The sequence below is a fragment of the Zingiber officinale genome, chromosome 11A (assembly GCF_018446385.1).
Source record: "Zingiber officinale cultivar Zhangliang chromosome 11A, Zo_v1.1, whole genome shotgun sequence".
Lineage (NCBI taxonomy): Eukaryota > Viridiplantae > Streptophyta > Magnoliopsida > Zingiberales > Zingiberaceae > Zingiber > Zingiber officinale.
This window is the reverse complement of record NC_056006.1, coordinates 91,402,205-91,419,210: the sequence shown is the minus strand read 5'-3', so window position 1 is coordinate 91,419,210 and position 17,006 is coordinate 91,402,205. Positions and strand designations below refer to the sequence as shown.

The 17,006-nt window shown below is 34.2% G+C and overlaps 1 long non-coding RNA gene and 1 pseudogene across 1 annotated transcript; one reads left to right on the top strand and one right to left on the bottom strand.

The window, feature by feature from the left end:
- Positions 1–4,367: 4,367 nt before the first annotated feature.
- Positions 4,368–13,834, bottom strand: LOC122031902 (annotated as a pseudogene).
- Positions 13,835–14,846: 1,012 nt separating this feature from the next.
- On the top strand, positions 14,847–16,993 carry LOC122030867. Its single transcript, XR_006125639.1, has 3 exons — positions 14,847–15,053; positions 15,257–15,316; positions 16,766–16,993. It is a non-coding gene; the product is annotated as an uncharacterized LOC122030867 (long non-coding RNA).
- The last annotated feature ends 13 nt before the right edge of the window (positions 16,994–17,006 follow it).

The window sequence follows — 17,006 nt, the reverse complement described above, 5'->3', positions numbered from 1 at the left end:
ATCAAGCGAATGGAGCTATTCCCCCCCCCCCCCCCCCTCTAACTATAAATCGACCCTAACAAGTGGTATCAGAGCGAAGTTGCTCTTCACCCGAATCATCGCCGGAATGGGCAACGAGCTAGAGGGAGAAAAAGTTGAAGCAAGTTCAACAAAGTCAAAGACTTCATCAAAGGCTCAACTTCAAATGGAATTCCAAGATGGAATTGGATACGACACAAGGGTGCATCTACCATTCACAATGACAAGCTTCGATTCTTGAAAATTAAGAATCAAAAATTTCTTTATGATGAAGATAGAGCAATGATTTGCTCTAATGGAAGGCTTTGAAGCTCCAAGAGATTCAAAAGGCAAAATTCTCAAGAAAAGCAAATGGAACAATGAGCAAATTCAAAGATGCAAGGCGAATGACAAGATAACCAAATGTGTGGTAGTCTTAGCATGATATAGGGGCAATGACAAGATAACCAACTTGGGCAAGAACTCTAAGAATTTTGAATATAGGCCTAAAAACAAAAATGCTTATGGGACTCAAAAATAATCAAAATCTAAGGATTTAAAGATGAAAAACCAAGCCTTAAGGCCGAGGCTTGATAAATTGGAAAAAGCCTTGAAAAGAATCGAAAATATTTTAAAAGGGCAAAATGAGTATTACCTAGGTCTAGGAACACAAAAGCCATCAAATGACCATAGGTTTGGGATACAAACCTAAGGCTAAGAAGGATGTGACTTCATATCATAGGGTTCCATATAGTTATGGAACCAACCCTAGGTTGAGGGGTCAAGTCAAAGATACAAGGGAAGTTATCCCTAGAAGTATTTTTGTCAAGACCAATATGACTAAGACTTCTAAGAAGTCAAAGAAAGTCATCAAGAAGGTCACAAGAGAATCTATCCCTAGAGTTGACCTAAGTGAGTCAAGTGTGACCAAGGCTTCTAAGAAGTTTATAAAGGTTATTAGGAAGGTAACTAGGGAAGTCATCCCTAGTGAGCACCTAGAGCATCCAAGGAGTACTAATAGATTTTGGGTTCTTAGGAGCATATTATTTATACCCTAGATGGGTTTAGAGAATGTCAACTCTAAATGAGTAAGGGTGGTTAACCCAACCTTAATAAAGTTGACACTTGGAGGCATTTTTAAGGTTTTTGTTAACCTTTGAAAATGAAAATGATTAATTGTTTACTCTTTGGAAGAGTAAAATGCTCCAAAATTTGAGGAATTGGATTTAATTTAAATTGGCACAAATGAGGAAAACCAAAAGAAATATCAAGTTGAGAGTTTGACATTTTCTTATGAAAATAGGGGCAACCTAGGATGATTTTATTAAGTTTAGCTAAGGTTTAAGAATACTTAAATAGATAATCTAGGTATACTTATTAATGCTAAATTGGTATGATTGTTTGCCCATCATATGTCATGATATCATATGTTGCATTTATAATTATTATGAAAAACAAACAAAAATACCATGTCATGTCATACATATATCATGTAGTTATAGTATATTTTCTTTTGAAAATTACTTATTTTGATGTATGCCATAAAATCAACATGCAATAGTTTTAAATTCCTTATAATTAAGGACAATGACATTTACTAACAAGTGACATCCTAGGTGGATGCTTATAAATTAAAATGCCTAAATAGATATGCATAATCCCTAGTTTAGGGCAAAACCAAAATCTACATCTCACAAAGACTATAAGGTGACTTGTATGTGTTTTAGTGCACATTAGATACAAGTGAGATGTTAGGATGATGAATAAAACTCAAGATGTTGATTTAGTGCATCTTATTGAGTTTTGATTTCAACAAAACACATAGTTATGTGTCTTCAAATCATTGGGAAAGCTAATGTACAAGTCATGTGCATTGAGCCCAAAAAATATGATTGGAAATTGATTTTGAAATTTATTTTAAATATACTTTGGAAAACCTTGGTGAAGGCTATCTTTTGATAGTAATCATCATTGAAAAATTAGACACAAACTAAAAGAAAACATTGAAGTTTTCCAGAGTTTTCAAGTTTGTGACAATTTTTTAAAATAGGTGTATTTTCTTAGAAAACTATTTTTCCATAATAGTATATACCCTAAATAACGTCTACAAGAAGTTTCATGATTTTTAGAATTTTGTAAAAATTTTAGGATATTTTTGAATCTTGGTTGAAATTCACTTTCAGGAAATCAGAGCTTCAATCGATCAGCCGATTGATTAGAGTGTCTTAATCGATCAACCGATCGATTGAGATGGGTTTCTCGTGAGCAAAAGATCACTAAATTGATCAGCCGATCGATTCATTCATGCCTAGGTCGATCAGTGGATCAATTCAAAGGTATTTTTCGTCAACAGAAGCTCGCGGAATCGATCAATGGATCGATTGAAACATATTCAATCGATTGAGTCCCAACCCTAATCGATTGAAAAGGCTAGATTTGGCTGTCGAAGTTTGATTTCAGTACTTTAAGCCATTTTTAGTCTCGTTAACTATTCCCAACCCCTTGTAATATATTTATATACATTTAAGGGTGATATTCTTGTTGAAACAAGAATGGTTTGGTTAAAAGTAGACTTAGTTGAAGTTTAGGTTGAGGTTTGCATTCAAATAATGATACTTGAACCTTAAAACTTCAAGTTTTGGGTTTCCTAAAGGTTTAGGGATTCTAAGTCATTGTTGGTGCAATGACAAAAGTTTGGAGTATGTCTTTAGGGGGAGCCACTCTTTAAGGATATGAAAATTTTTTTTAACATCTTGGAAGGTGGTTAACATTCGTTAGAGAAAATGCTCTAAGATGAGCATTGTAAAGTGGATTAATGCTCAAGAGTGGGCATTGGATACAATGAAGGGTATGAGATCTTCATTGTTGGAATGATGAATGTTCTAGGATGAGCATTGTTAAGTGGTTAATGCTCAAGGGTGAGCATTGAAGACAATGAAGGGTATGAGATCTTCATTATAGCGTTGTGAACAACATGAGAGGTTGTGAACAGCGTGTGAGTAACTCTTCAGGAGGAGAGTTTTTGATGTGTGCCAAAGGGAGGAATGTAGGGTTTAAGTTAGGTATTCATTACCTAAAGAGGGAGTTTGCCCTCTAGGAAAGGGAAAGAATGAAGGAAACCCTCATTCATATTTTGGCATGAAGGGAAGTTGAGGCTATGAGATTAGCCTAACTTAAAGGTATTGTCAAATATCAAAAAAGGAGAGATTGTTGGTGTAATATTCCCTGGATTAAGGTTGACCGGGTTGACTAAACTTGAGTTGCCTCAAGATTAAGTCTTGATTTGATTTCGATGTTTGACAATATATAGAGATTGCAGGAGCAATCATTCAATTGGAGATATTGTTGGTGGAATTCCCCTTTGGTCAAGATTTGACCAGTTTGATGTGAAGAAGAGTCAAGTAGGTTAAAGTTGACCAGATATTTGACTGAGAAAGTCCTAACTGAAGGTTAGGCAAGGGGAAGTCCTGGTGAGTGAAGTCAAGTGAAAGACTTAGTGAGTGAATCTAGGCAGTTGGGAAATCTTGGTGAGTGAAGCCAAGTGAAAGACCTAGTGAGTGAAGCTAGGTAGGTGAAAGTCCTGGTGAATGAAGCCAGACAGTGTGAAAATTCTAGTGAGTGAAGCTAGATGAAAGTCCTGGTGATAAAGTCAAGCAGATGGAAAATCCTAGTGAGTGAAGCCAGACAGATGGAAAGTCCTAGTGAGTGAAACTAGGCAGATGGAAATATCATATTTGACTTTAATTTTATTGTATATACTATAGATTTTTTATGTGTATATGACTTTAACTTTTTCTGACATATGAATATCATATTTACTGGTGATTTTACATTTGATTGTAAATATGATGTGCACTCCATTTAGAGTCATAAAGTTAAATCGTGATTTACCATTGTAATTTAACATAACATTTTTAGTAAATATGATTTAAACCCAATTTGGATCATAAAGAGGACTTATTAAAAATGAACACTTATATATCACATTTCGTGTCATTCTGATATTACACATCCATAATTAACCTACGTTGTTAATGATATTAATACTATGATTACCGTTGACAAGTAAGAAATAATAACCTTGTGATGGATTCATATCAGTTCTTTGTTAGCTATTATTTTGATTTTAATATTATTTTAGAAATTAATGATAACTAGAACCTACTGTATAAGCATCTTTTTGTTCATTAGGGATGTATCACAATTCTATCAGTATGTTGTAGCTGCTAAGAAAATGCAAGATTTACAAAGTAAAAAGAACCATTTACATGAATTTGTGTATTTTTCTAAAGAGCAACAAGCTTATTTAACTCAGAATCAATATTTCACTGCCTATATTAGTGATGTATCGCAATTCTATCACTATGTTGTAGCTGCTAAGAAAATTCAAGATTTACAAAGTAAAAAAGAACCATTTACATGAATATGTGTATTTTTCTAAAGAGCAACAAGCTTATTTAACTCAGAATCAATATCTCACTGCTGTTATAGGCGAGGTACTGTTACCTAATAAGCTTAAAGCTTTGTAGGCATGGCTCCATTTGTCTAAACCCTCGAAGACTTCATACATTTGGAATAACAGTGCGAGGTAGCAGACTCTATACCCTTTTCCAGTTTAACCAACAAAGGGAAATTACAATTCCAGAAAAGAAAAGAACAAGAGAGGTAAGTATCAAATTGTTGCGGCGGAGCTTGCATCAGCAGCACTCTCCGATCCTGAGGGAAGAGCATCGTAAGTGTAGTTTCGTCGCCGGCCATATTGTAGTAGGCTACCATAAGTCCTATCCCATACCCCAACAAACAGCGCTTCTGTGTCGGGACTGAATGACATGCCTGAGATTTCACCAAAGAAGTCCAGCTCCTGTCGCTCGTTGTACCCACTTCCCACATTGTAGATATGAACAAAATCAGCAGGTTCTGCCATTGCCAAAAATTGACCATCAGATGAAAAGCGAACCGATCTGATAGCGCCAAGATTGCCTCTCAATACGGCAACAGATTTTGATAGATTCCTGATGTCCCAAATCCGGCACGTTTTGTCCTGGTTACCGGTGGCAAACGTTTGGCCATCAGGATTCCATGACGATGCAAATGAGAAATCCAGATGACCTTGCAAGGTATGGACAGTCTGCAATAACCAGAGTTGCAAAAGTTGTTATTCAAGCTAGATTTCAAGTTTCGAAAGCCAAACCACGCAGCATCAAACTACTATGGTGGAGTGTTGATAACAGTCACTAAACTTTAACAAATTTTTCATTTACTACTTTAAAACTTAAAGATAAATCAGAATCATAGTGTATTTATTCTCTAATTGGATCTCTTAAGACCATTGTACTAATGTTTTACTCCTAACATTATTAGCATTTGAATACTACAAACCTTTCCCGTATGAGCATCAACCAACATGCTGTTAGGATCATCTCCCACAATGACAAGAACTTTTCCATCAGGACTACGTGATGTATGCTGCAAAAAAAAATGACACCGTCAGTTATATTAACAATCCAAATGTTAGCATGCAACACAAACAAAATAACTAACACAAAATTCAAGCATGGAACAAAAAAAATTAATTAAAAGATTCCTTTCACTTCTGGCTGAAGTAATAAGGTACGTGCATTAATATTACTAGGAATTTGGTTTAACCCATTCTGGATAATTTTACAAATTATTTGTCTTACATTCACGGGCCATGGAAAGCGAAAATGCTTGCAAAGCTGAAATTTCTCCATATCAAAGTCTCATACTCCACAGTCATTATTTGAAGACATGAAACAAACAGCCCCACTGGATGTGTTATAATACAGTCAGGGAAAAAAATACACGCAAGAAAGTTAGTGACAGTAATGCATATTACCTCGAACTTTCATAAATCTCCAAAGCATTGGTGATAGCATTGTCATCATATGTCGTTCAGCAGCAAAAGCTAATTCCTTCCCGGTCTAAAAACTGTTTCAATTTCAAAGAAAAGAATATTGGATGACATTGATTTCACCATCAATCATATGTACACTGAAGCATGGTAATAACCTGTGGGCATGCTCAACTAGAAAGAAACAAGCATACAGATACTTATTTTTCTCTAACAAACTCAGGGAAAATCCATTTATCAAGGCCAAAATTTGGACATATACATGAAGCAAGAATTCAACATAACAATACAACGGTTGCATCAACAATAATCACAGTGCTTCAAAATGCGCATTAAAGAGAATTCTCAAGCACTTCTATTTAACAAGAATTATGATATATATATATATACAACAATGCAACATTTGCATCAATAATAATCACAGTGCTTCAATATGCACATCAAAGAGACTTCTCAAGATCATCTTAGTAAAAGGATGTCAAGTTTTAACTCAAATTGGTTTCTCAATCAAGTTCTTCTAGTGGGAAAAATGATATCTAAAAATAAACACTATCATCAAACCAAATAATCACATCATGGGGTAATCAATAGGTAGCTATGGTAATCACTGATCATACATTGAACCAAAAAGATGAAGTGTAGCAACCAAATTATCCATGTCAAAGGATTCAGTGAGACGGGCTGATTGATCCAATCAAGGTTTAAAATCTTGACTAATGCCGAGGTTACCAGAACGATATGGTTTCGAAACTATATATATATATATATAAAAGTTGTATATTAATTTTATGTAACTTGAAAACATGCCTTTCTCAAAACTTCTGAAATAAAGGACAGATAATCTTAAGCATTTTCTAGGTGTAAAAATCAGACATTCATATCAACAAAAATAAGTATTTCATATTATTAGGAAGCAAGAATCTAAAAAGAGAGAGCTAGTATGTTAATATTCATGATTCCAAATCTCAAAATGATTCTAAGATAAAAAAAAAATTATCACCTATAATAATTATATAAATTAATCCTAATTTATATATAATAATTATATAAATTAACCCTAATTTATATATAATAATTATATAAATTATTTATTTATTTAATTATTAATTTATATAATTATAGTTTATAAAAGGGCAGCCCAGTACACGAAGCTCCCGCTATGCGGGATCTCGGGGAAGGATCCATTGTACGCAGCCTTACCCTGCTTTTTGCAAGAGACTGTTCCATTGCGCCAAGGCACCCCTTCTAATTATAGTTTATATATATATATATATATATATATATATATATATATATATATATATATATATATAGTTTATATTGCATACTAAAATCAAATTTAGATATTTTTTTAAAATTTTTTTAACAATTAAATTTTTTAGAATTATTTATAAAATTTTAATCTATTTTTAATTTATAAAAATAATTTAAAGTTTGATTTTAAACTTACTTTAAATTATATAACTATATATTATATAAATTATCTATTTTTATTTTATTTTATATTTTAAACAAAAAATTATATATTGTAATTATATTAATTAATTAACTATTTATTTAATTAATTATTAATTTATATAATAATTAATTAGAAATTAGAAATTATATATATAATTTAACGGTTTTAATTAGAACTTTTAATAAAACCCTACTTTTTCTTTTTTCCTCGCGTATTCCTCGATTCTGCCTTCAATTCTTCCACCTCCTCCCCTTCTTTGCGATTTTTTCTTGTCTCGCCCACCTCCCAGAGCTAATCTTTCGCCGATGCATCTAGGTAAGTCTTCATCCCCAAATTGATTCATTCTTCCTTCTATTGTGTGCATGTCACGCACGCGATGACACAAGCGAAATTATTGCGTGTTTTGTGCCGGTGTCGATCTCGTGAAAAAACCATTCGTTTCAAATGGCATGGCTCCAGATTTCATTCATTGGATTCAATTATAAACTAAAAATCTTATAATACATCATAGACAAGCAATCCCGATCTGATGGATGAATAGGAATGGTATTTTACGGGTAAAATCATGAACTAGCTAAGGGACCATATTGTATGAGCCACATTAATAATGAATTATCTGCTATATTAGATGTACCCGACAGCTTGAACTTTTCAAATATAATACATAAAGAAATCATACCGAAAATAGAAGGGAAACTAAGGCCTTTAGAGAAAAGGCACATACTTATGTATTCCAGCTTCCAAGTTTAACCAAAATAAACAAAAAACCAAAACAGCATCATATAAATAGAAGTCTAGCACAGGTGCGCTAAAGTTAGCTACAGAATAGATGTTTCGACTTTCATCACATCCTGATGAGTCTCATACATGGTTATGTTCAATGATTTGTCATAGGGTAACAGGTCCATCCACCAAAAATGATTGTCCCACCTGGATATAGTAGATCCTTGGACTAACTATCCTATGTAACATCTCATCATGATATGCGGCTAAGTGAGCATCCTAGCTCCCCTCCCAACCACACACCTTCTCAAGTTGAAGGAGCCTGTAGTCTCTAGCCCATAATCCAACCCACTCAGCCTCATAAACTCTATGGGAAAAAGGACTCAGCATAATACCACATGTCATAGGGAAATCCATCAACCAACAAAATTAAGTATCCACTATCCCCCAATTCTATCAATCCATAAATCACCACCTCTCTTACCAATGTTGAACAAAAGGGAATGAAAATCATTAAGCATACAAAATAAACTTAAAAAAATTAGCACCAGATTTGTAAGTACTAACATGAAGAATGTATGAATAATCTTTGTTTCTTTATTATATAAGGTTAAGAAGAAAATAATTTACTAATTTGAATGGAATAAAACAAATATGTTATTTGCTGTTTCATTTAATTTGTGGATCTTGCTTATAACACACACCAATAATAATACACTAAAAGACTTCAGGTAGGAACAAGCTTTTCTCCAGTTAAATGAAGAAGAAGGCCTTTGTTCACCCCAAAGAAAAGGGCGAACAGATGCGCTCAAGTGCACAACTTCTGTCAGGTCAAATGCCCATCATCTGCTCCGAAAGAAGATACAAAGCAGATGGAAAGGAAGGAAAAGTAGTGAATGCCATCCTTAGTTCGTGTCAGTCATTTCAATACTCAACTGGTAGGTGGCGGCGGTGATAACAAGATTGTCTGGGAGCAGAGTAATGATTGGTTTAAAAAAGGCTGTTAATAGAATTCAAATAGGTTATCTAAGAGATTAAAATGTTAAATAGATTGATAGGCAGTGGCCATGTCAAGCAACTGCTTGCAATGTAACTATTAGAACAAGAAAGACTAGCCATGAAACAAGAGAATCCCAATGTCAAATTCACAGTTGCAATTTTGCAAGTAATATGCACATGCCACAAACTCCACGGTCAATAAAAACAAGCACCAGACATCTTCATACCCCCAGAATCCCATTGGTGGCAAATCAAAGTGGTAACACTCCATAATTGGCAGGTGATTGTTGATTGGTTAAAATATGAGCATTACTAGAGTTCAGATAAGATTGCATATCCTAGCTAGCACAAGGTTTTCTACCAAGCCTCAACAAATCAAATTCCACAAACAACAAATACTCACAAAAGTGGGTCAAACCAGCCAACCTAACGACATCTTAGCAATTCTTATCAATTCTCGAATGACAAACAATTAGCTAATCTAGTCAAGCTAGCAGTGTTCCAGGAACAATGGTCTGACTAACAATTAGGCCAACAACTACAGTGAAAAATATACAAAAGCACAGTATAGTTTCAGTTTGCTTGGTCTCTACATACTGGTTAGCTGATAAATAAAACAGTAATATGCATAGTTGGAAGGAGGTAGCAATTTAAATGATTTAGGTCAGATGGAGAATAGCCAAGGAAGGGGAGTGGATGCAAGTGTGTGTGATGCAACAAGAAAGTTCAAATTGTTAAAAAACAAGTATGTTGCATGAATGCAGAGTCTATAAATGGTTAGCTGACCTCTCTATGATTTCTCAAAATTGGTACAAATAAAATCAACACTGAAGATCAAACAATTAAATGAGGACCACTCAAAGGACACAAAAAGGCATAGTAGTAATAACTGGTACCTAAAATCTAGCCTAATTTAGAAATGGAGTTTGAGAGCTGCTTACAAGCAAAATAGATTTGCGAGACTGTCCAAAATGGAACCAAATAGAGATCAATCAGTTAGGAATTTTATTTATAAGGGCATGTTTCCTTCATGGAATCTTGAACTCCCAGAAGAGCTATGACAGTTATGCAATTACAGTGTTCAGTTTTGTACAACCAATTTTTTGAGATTCTCAGACCTCTTACATGCTCATGAGAATCACATTCACCCAATAAAGCGATGCCCACTATCTTATATTCCCTCTAATTGGAAATGTTAAACTAGTTCTTAGGATAAAATTACCCTCTGCTTTTATATAAAGTTGATGCTTAATGAAATATAATATATATTAATAAATATTCAACTCATGTTAATATTATAAATAGTCAAATGATATTTTTAAGATGAGTAATATTGGAAACTAAAGGATACTATTATCACATTCCTTTCAATGGATTTGTTCAAACTCACATTCTTGTCAATTTACAATGTGAACGATTGTCAGGCAATGCTTATTCTCATGGTGATCTCTGATTCCATGAACCAAAAAATCTCTAAAACAACATTCTTCAATTATTCCTGAAGGGGCAGTTCTTGTGCACAAAATTTCTTGGAAGCATGTTAAAACACAAATTTCAATACAGGCTTTTCCATCAAATCATGAACATTGCCATGAAATAAAGATTAACTATAGAACAAACATTTTAGCACTCATGGAGATATCTACAAGAAACAAGTTCTCTGTATTTATTTAGTCAGCAATATTTATGGTAAAAAAATTGTTTAGACAAACAGGACTGGTCAACTAGTCAAAGTATAACACAACACATAGGTAGCTCAATCATTAACCCACCTCCAGGCTACAAGTATAGATTCTTTAAAACGTAGCAGACAAAACAATAACAATAAAAACCATGTAAAAAACATAAGCAACCCAAGATTAGGAAGATTACCTTACAGATAAGTTCACCTTGGAATCCTCCTGCTACAAGCAAGTTATCTTTCACAGCTAATGTACTAACTTGTGTTTGCGAAAATCCTTCCAACAAGCTACCAGGGTGTTTCTGTAGACAGATACTATTTTTGTAAACCTAACTTGAAATGCATTCCAGATATCAAAAATCATAACCTCAATTCTCAAAAACACCTTAAGTGGGACGAACACAGTTAAAATATACCAGCAACAATAAAGTAAAACTGATTCTATTAGCACACCTCACATGGAGCTATATGCCCTGAAACATTGATAACTTCATATTTTTCTCCGTTTAAAGCGGACCAATGAAGCACAGAATAATGTGACATTAAGTAGACATCGTGCTTTGATGTAGCCCAAACCAAATTTCTCAGCTGCAAATTCAAAATGGAATAGGGGTCATCAATAAGAGTACTTGAGCTCATATAATGCTTTAAGCAACATAGAAAACAGAGTTGAGAAGAAATAATTTACAGGCTTGATACGGATGCTCCTCAACATAACTGAGTAGTGAAAAATTAAGGTCATACTCAACTTGCCAGCAGCAATTGACTTGTTCACAAGAAATGCAAATCCAAAGAAACCTCTGAATTCTTCTACTATATGGATGGTTGATCAAAAGAGTAAGGACCGATACAAAGTACAAACAACAGGAAGTTGGCATGGGTGTGCAGTAGTGTAACACATGTGAAACCATCAAACAGTCATCATTCTTGTATTATGAGAAACTGATAGCTATATGAAAATTTACATATGCGATGAGAGAATGTCTGTCCTTAAGCACTATCCTACTGGAAAATAAATAGCTTGGATTATGGATCCAATAGAAATATACAATAAATTCCAACAGATTGCTAGCTAATGGGTTCCTTTCTACATCACCGATGAAGAAAGCGTGTTCCATAATTTAAATTCAAACCACAAAAAATGTGAGCACGCCTTAAATTTGATTAATTTAATTGAAATGCAAACCCCTCCATGCCAATCTGATTAAGCAACTCATTTTGGCAAGATCATGAGATTGTAGAGAAGTGGAATTATTAGTTTCAAGCCAAAGAATGGAACAAATTAACTCACTTGGAAATGAAGAATAGTGGATTTGACAGATCTTGTATTTCGCTGGAACTCATAATACATGCCACCTTTCTCTGTTGGTTTGCATTCCTACACGATTAATGGGAAAAAAAGGAGCTGGATGGTCAGCAAAGATGTGTTCACTAGTAAATGCAACTGAGCTACTCATTCATCGAAGTTCATGTTCATGCCTTTTCAGATTCTTCTCCAGAATTTGGAACATTTTCATAGTTTTTGTACTGCTCCAGCCTGGTTTGTCTATACGTCTCATGTGTAATGCTTAGTGCACTCCATGGTATTCCTTGAATATCTTTTCCTTTCCTTGCTTGAGCAGAGGAAATGTCATTTGCCCTTCCATTCTGAAAATTACAAAGATACTAAGTTGTGAACGACATAGAAATAAGAAAACATTGAAGAACAAATAGGAAAGCAATACAATAATGATGATGAGAAGTTTGTATTTTATTAAAGATAAACAAAAATGAGTGATAATATTACAAATGCCATCCTGTTAAATGAAGAAACTAAAAAGGAAAGAAGTAGATATAAGCATACCAAAGGGTCATATTCTTCATCATCAGAGTCTGAATAGCCCATTGCTCTACCTTGAAATTCTTCATACATGTCATCTACATCGCCCATCTCATAATCTTCTGCCATTTTATCCATATCATCAAAGTGGTATCGTGGCATATATTCTCCTGCCAAAGATAAATAGATATTAATGTATTTTCAAGGATAAGAATAACCACATAAACATGACAGAAAATTTTCAGACAAAATCAATGAAAAAATAGATACAAACATTCAAAGAAATAACACCATCCAAAAGAGAAACAAGAGAATATGATATTACAAAATATCAAAATAAAAAGGGCCATGCTCATTCATTGATGCACCATCCTAAAGATTCAGAAATCACAATTATAAATTATTAAGCAAGCGTCCAAAAAGGAAAAAAATTGCAAGAGGCCACAATCACACATATATATTTACTCATAACAAAAAGATTTCCTTCAATATCTTTGCACCATTGTACTCAAAACTCAAAAGCAATCAGTTATTCACAGAAATCATCACAAAGAATCAGGGAAATAATCATTTTTCAAAATGTCTGCACAACCTATGGAGAACGCCAACTGAATATGAGAAAAAGATAGAATATTTTAATCTAAGCTTACACAATATCAACACTAAGAGATATTAGTCTGATCAACTTAAATTGCCTAACTATAAAATGGGTCGCTTTTGTGCATAAGTTTACAACAAATCAAAATGTAACTAACAAGGACATGAACCAATCCGAACCATAAAACCAAATAGACCACGTCCTTCACTAATTTATCCCAGACAACACAGGAAATCAAAAAGGAAGATAGATTTTATAAAGAACCCCTAAAACCTTAAATGAGATCTTTCAACTAAAGCGGCAACAGAAGCAACACCTGAACCTTAGCACTTAACTGACGACATGAGGACAACAAACAACCAATAGAGGCCGATGGCCTTTAAATCGATTGCAGATAACAAAGATCTTATCAGGTCAGGGAACGAATCGCAAAAAAAAAAAAAGATGGGTTTTCATAATTAGTATGCACCTCCAATAGGTTACCAGGACATGTCGAGCGATGATTAGCATCCACACGGTGTCCGAATCCAAAGCATCGGACGCCTTCCAAGCATAAACCGAAGAAATTCCCGAAAATAAAAAGGATAGGATTAGGGTGGGCAATTTCCCCCTTTTTTTTTTTTAATGCATTCCCTATGGATGAAGCAGCAGCGAAAAGGATACGAATAACAAACTGAGTGATAATGGATAGGCATGTGTAACAGTCACTGAACTTACTAAACAAATTTCTCTCTTCATTCTTTTCTAGTTAGTAATTTTATGACCGGATCTTAGTATTATTATTATTATTTAGAAGTTCTCAATTAACACAGAAATTTGGAGATAACACTAATTTTTTGCAAATAAGAGATGGTTTATTGTCTTTAATTAATAGATTTTAATAAACACCACTTATTTAATAGATTGGGTCTATCAAAATAGATCGATCTATTTAATAAATCATCTTAATAGATCATCTTTTAATCCGCCAATTATGGATAAGAGATCCGTCAACTATGAACAAGAGATCCATCTTCTTAGTTGACAGTGCCATTTTTTTTTTTAATTTAAAAAAAAATCATGTTGGATTGATTCATCATCCGCGAGCTGTTCTTAATTTATATTAAACCCTTTAATAAATTTGAAAGTATCAAAAATTACAGTAGAGATTTTTTTTATTTTAAAATCATTTTCAGGACTAAATAAAAAAAATGCAAAAGATTTGATGTTCTCATGTAACACGGACAAACTTTACATTCAAATAAATGACACTAATATAAAACATCAGATCGATCAAACCTAAGTCACATTTTGCTGCCCGATTACTTCCACATTCACAAGAAAAGAGTTTTTGAGCAATTGAAATTACATTTCCCAATCACAAAGTAAAAGACCTGTTAAGTATTTGAAAAAAAAAAAAAACAAACAAATATACCCATGCCATCCACGTGCACAAACCCTCCCCCATACCCCCTCCTTTTTCTTCTCTTCCCCACCGAAGCCTTAAACCCTTCCCCCTCTCTTCTTCTTCGTTTTTCTTCTCCAGCAGCGACAAACAACAGGGAGAGCCCTGTTCTTCTTCTCCAAGCTTGCAAACCCCTTCTCTTCTGCTTTTCTCTTCTCCAACGGCCACAAGCAACAAGTTTCTTCTTCTGTCCTGCTTCTCGACAGCATCGTCGGAGCTCCTCGGAGTGTGCCGGAGCTCGCCGGACCACTAGGAAAGGGGGGCAAACAAAGCCCTAGTTGCTCTCTCCTTTTCCCCACCAACAGCGGCACTTTGCTACCTTTTCTTTCCTCCAACAGCAGCCCTAGCTGCTGTCCTTTTTTGGGCAGCACCGCCGGAGCTAGCTGAGGTGGCCAACGACGACGGGAAAATAACCCTAGTTGCTGTCCTCATTTCCAGCAGCCACACAAACTCCTTAGAAGGTATATTTTATACTTTGTGTTAATTGATGTGTAGTTAGGAGGGCTATCTAGATTAGAACAACAGTTTCATTTAGGAATGTGAAGTGGTACGAGATAGCGAGATCAAAAATAATGATCTAGTGGTTTCGAGTTGTAAATCATGTTCAGATTTTGTGTTATGATTTTATTATCCTTTTAATTATTAGAGTTATTATATTTTGTAGATACGAGCTCGAATGGAGCACGGTGACCTACCGACACTCGAAGATTTTGCTGTACATAAGGTGGATACATCTACTCTTGTATAGTTCCTTGTGCATGAATAAATATATAAATTGTATTATGTATATGTTGTATCATTGTTTTCAAAAATGGGAATTTAAAATGATACTTAAATAGCAAAATGGGTATTAAATAATTAAATCATTGGAGGGTAAATAAGTGATATTATTTCTTGTTCATATGTGGGTTCATATTGGGATTGATATGGGAAGGGTTGTTTTTAAAATTAAAGAAATATTTTGAATTACTCTTCTGTTGATACTTTGTCTCTTTTGACTTGCTTGACCTTTCATACTTCATGCTTTTGATACTCTATCTGTTGATACTTGTAGTTTTTATCTGTGGACCCTATAATGATAACTTAATAGATTTGATACGAAAATATTTCCTTGATTGACCATTTAATATGAAAAGAGAATAATCATGATAATAGATGAATATAATCATAACGGTGAATTAATAAAGATAGTAAATGAAGAATTAAAAAGTGAAGACTATGAACCTAGCTTTATACCAGAGCTCTATATTAGAGTACTGGACCGCCCACATGTTATTGTGGTAGCGCGGCGGCCGCGGTCCAAAGTACCTGACCGTACACCCGAGGCGTGTTGGCGTGATGTAGCCCTCGGTCAGTGTTTATTATGTCTTCCACCGGTGAGGGCTGATAGCCCGTACGTCAGATGACGTATGCGACAGTTTTATACTCTTAGGAGGCTTTTGGTCTATCCATATGATATTTCTCTCTGATGATATTGGCTCCAGTGATTCACTTTTTAGTTGATTTATCAGATTCAGACTATTGATATACATGTTGATCTTACCATGATAACTTATAATTGAGTGATTAAATAATAAGATTGAAAAATTGATTTTATTAATGATGACAAGTGATGATAAGGTGAAGATCCCAAACTCTATCTAAAAATTTTACCTGATTATAGATAATGAGAAGATGATTATACATATATATGTATAAATGTAGAACTTTAAGAATAATCCTAAAGTTGTAACAAAAGATGATGATTTATTCTACTTCCTTGACTTCTTCAATAAGATTAAATTCATGCACATCTTTCTTGAGTATCCACTTAGCCATTTGGCTAACTTGCTACATTCCTTGGTCTCCAGTTTTGCAGACACAGGGATCCTTTTGATATTATAATTGATTTTGGACTTTCATAGAGTTGCTCAGAGACCTCGACGTGTTGATTTTCTTATTTGTTTTACTTTTGTTTCGCTGTATTTACATTTTGCAATTTTGTTACAGATGTCGTTTATCTGTATAGTAATTGTAGTTTATGAAAACTATGACATATACATATAGTTGATACATTTCGTGGTTATGTTGTTTTTATTTTATGTATGTTCCAGTCGTGTGGGTTGATGAATCTGTTGTTCATGTTTATATATTGTGATGTATGTATGTATGCTTCATATTGTCACCGGTACAGGGGAGATGTTGCCGAATTTTATCTGACAGGGACTCTTCTGGGGGCGTGACAAAACCAGTACCAATGTGATGGTTTACATGAATATGTATATTTTTCTAAAGAGCAAAACGTTCATTGAATTCAGAAGCAATATTTCACTGCTGTTATACACACAATGATACACAGAGGCGAAGTAGTGGTACCTAACAAGCTTTGTAGGCATGACTCAATTTTGTCTCAACTCTCAATCTATACATTTTTT